The following is a 3,220-nucleotide window of genomic DNA, read 5'->3' on the forward strand; positions in this document are numbered from 1 at the left end:
CATCCTGATCATTGGTGTTTCATCATATGTCCATGTAATGGGACACAAAAAACGGGACACTGGAACACACTGATTAAGATGTCCAAGTATTGGGCCATTGTAAGGTTACGGATTATTAATATTTAAAAAAATTATTACACGTAAGAATATTTTTTCTTGTTTAAAAAAGTACTAAAATAAGCACGATTTTTCATAAAATTGCTAAATCACTCAATAGAATTCGAATTTATAACTGAAAAATACTCTAACATATTTTCCGTTCTTAACTGTCCAAGTATTGGTACGTTTACCTTAGTAAGTAACAAGTGGTCTAGCAGACTGAGTGCAAGGGCTGCAAATATGGAAATCTNGAGTTCATCAAATCTTCACCACTATCTTAGGATTTTTTTCGTTCCGGTATCTTTCATCAAGTTAACCAGTGAATCGACAAACTGAATCTACAAAAACTAACTTAAGAGAAATTNCGACTTAATTTTCCTTCTATAAAGCCTTCTATAAATATGTTTCTTTTTCCATATCACCGTGATATTACTCTGTGATGCATTTCGCCAGTAATTTTACTATTACTGTATTGTAGTAATATTACGTGCTATGATACTATTGTGTTTTAAGTGTCGTCTTTTATTTTGTTTTTAAATTTCTAATAAAACATCTTTAACATNTTATTTTGGTGAATCTTTTTGCTTCTATTCACGTCTATTCGACGTAATATAATACCGTCACTAAGATGTGACACAATCACGTGGTATGTACGTTAAAAGCCGTAATTTTTGTGTTATAAATGACGTTTTGCAGACCAAAAACTGACGTTATTATCACGTGAGCTTGCTAACTGGGCACGGTTACAAGAAATACGCGTGGTCCTTTTCTCGTCAAACTACCTTATATCAAAATCATTTTCTTTAGTTTCTCTTTCTGTTTTCTTTTTTTCTTTTTATAAAAATTACTATACTATATCACGCGGCAGTCGTAGTTATGTTTTTCGGAGGCAAATGATGATGATTGAGGCGTGAGTTGCCAGCTGTTGANGAAAGCGCGCCGTGACACCTGAAATGAATTTTCAAACGAAAGGTAGACTAACCATTTTTCTATGGCGAGATTTATTGGTCGACTTTTTTATAGTGCTTCTTGTCACTNCTTTCTCACTTCTCTCGCTTTGGTGCTTTTGCTTTGTACACGAGAATTCTGTGCCGCGTATCTAAGATAAATGTCGCACTCTGTTATGTTTCTCTGAATTTTGCTGCATGAGTTTCCATCCGCGATCAGACTATTGGTTACTTTGGTTACGCCGAATTCACTTTTTTATGAACAATGAGCGACAGCTAAAACTTTTAGAAACGTACTTATGAAGGTCATATTTACAATATATGTGAACGAGAAGCCGATCGGTGGGGGCTTCTTCTGTATATTTACCAAAGAAAGTATTACAAAACCACAAATAAAGAACAATAAACAATGGAAAAGTAATTATAAAAGGAAACTAAAAATTACGAATGAAATAGAAACACATCTCATTTAAGTGAAAATACATACTTAACATTTAAAAAAGAAACCGAAGTATACACAACCAGATTATAAATATTAAAGATTCACGTGATTCGTCTGTGACTGTCACGCAAGATAACAGCGACACATGGTCTCTAGGTGATCAGCAAAGACGATTCCGAAACCGTATTTTGAAAGTTTCCAGCCAGTTGGATGTAGCAATTCAAAGTGAACGGTTGTGGTACCTGAAAATATAACAAGTTTGAATTCTTCTCATCGTGAGTTTTTCCAACAAGAAGTACACGCAAACCAACAAATTGTGGACAATACATTCTTGACTTCAAAGACTTCGCAACATACAGTTTTTTTCTTTTTTCAATAGAAAACGACTTGTACGACTTTGTGTTTATGGTANTAATCGAAGTATTGCTCGTCATTGTTTACGTGCGTGTCGTCGATTGCAGGTCAGTTACGTGTAGTGATTTACATTCACCTTTCTTTAACGCAAAAGTTAGAGTAAAATAAAAAAAGACCCAAAAGTAAGTGGTTTCTTTTANTACAAGCGCATATACTGTTTTGTATTTATATACTACTTTATTTTAGACAATAGTAGTTTTTCTTGTTTTTATTCCGTAAAGATTTAAAATGACAAGAGTTCCTTTGGAAAAATAAAAATAAGAAGAGTAATCATAAGACAATATAAAAATCGGAAAGATCGAGAAAAAGCAACGCCTATATATATCGTACCAACGTGACAAATAGCAACAAAAAATTGATTCTGGAGAACGACGACGAGACTGCAATAGAAAAACAGTACAGTATACTAATAAGAAAGGAAACGAGTATTACATGAGTGATTTACTATGATGTAAAAAGGTAACAAAATTTCTAAGAAGCTTTTACTAGCAATTTTATGCATATTACATAAGTGCATTCGTACCGAANCTCGTGTAGATCGAATTTTTTCATTATAGTAGTTCTAAGAAGTTTGTTTTTTTACATTAAAAGAACCTTTCAAGTGTTGCACTTAATCTTAACGTTTGACAATGAAATGACGTTACTGATTTAAATAACTACACGAGTTATATTTATCATCTTTTCTATGTCACAACTGTAATATTTCTGCGATCTAACAGTTGCGGAAGTATTCATTTAAACAAAAATACTGGGTAAGAAGAACGTTATTACGCGTGAAAACTATGGAGCGTGATTCCCGACATTTTCGACACCTATTACTGTTCTTTTTTGATCAAGCCAAACGAGGCAGTGACGCTTATCATCTTATTAGAAAAACTTATCNTGAGTCTGCACCAGCGATTGACACATGCCGCAGGTGGTTTCGCCGATTCGAAGGTGGCGATTTTGACTTACAACTTTTTAATTTAACTGGGAAAAGAAAGGTTAAAAATGAAGACTTGAAAAAACTCTTAAATAAAAATCCAAATATAACACAAAAAGAAATGGCTAGACAATTAAATGTTTCACAAAAGACTATTTCGATAAAGTTAAAAACCATGAGATTAAATCAAAGAATCCAATTTGACGTCGCTAGTCAAACTAGTAGTCTTTTAAATTTAAGTCGGAAAAGAAAGGTTAAAGATGAAGACTTTCAGAAACTCTTAACTAAAAATTTAAATATAACACGCGCAGAAATGGCTAGACAATTAAATGTTTCAAGCTCGACTATTTATAGATATTTGAAAGTCAAGACACAATTCCAAAACCAAAGAAACCA

General features: G+C 33.0%; 1 long non-coding RNA gene across 3 annotated transcripts; it reads left to right on the plus strand.

Annotated features, from left to right (window-relative positions):
• The first annotated feature begins 1,537 nt into the window (after positions 1-1,537).
• LOC109862242 lies at positions 1,538-3,218 on the plus strand. Of its 3 annotated transcripts, XR_002251100.1 has the most exons (4): positions 1,538-2,024; positions 2,124-2,361; positions 2,622-2,838; positions 3,179-3,218. It is a non-coding gene; the product is annotated as an uncharacterized LOC109862242 (long non-coding RNA). The 3 variants fall into 3 exon arrangements; XR_002251101.1 differs by having other exon boundaries at positions 1,539-1,949; positions 2,089-2,361; positions 2,622-3,214; XR_002251099.1 differs by having other exon boundaries at positions 1,542-2,024; positions 2,622-3,214.
• The last annotated feature ends 2 nt before the right edge of the window (positions 3,219-3,220 follow it).

Source organism: Pseudomyrmex gracilis, unplaced genomic scaffold (genome assembly GCF_002006095.1).
Source record: "Pseudomyrmex gracilis isolate BER0280 unplaced genomic scaffold, ASM200609v1 scaffold_1538, whole genome shotgun sequence".
Classification (NCBI taxonomy): Eukaryota; Metazoa; Arthropoda; class Insecta; order Hymenoptera; family Formicidae; genus Pseudomyrmex; species Pseudomyrmex gracilis.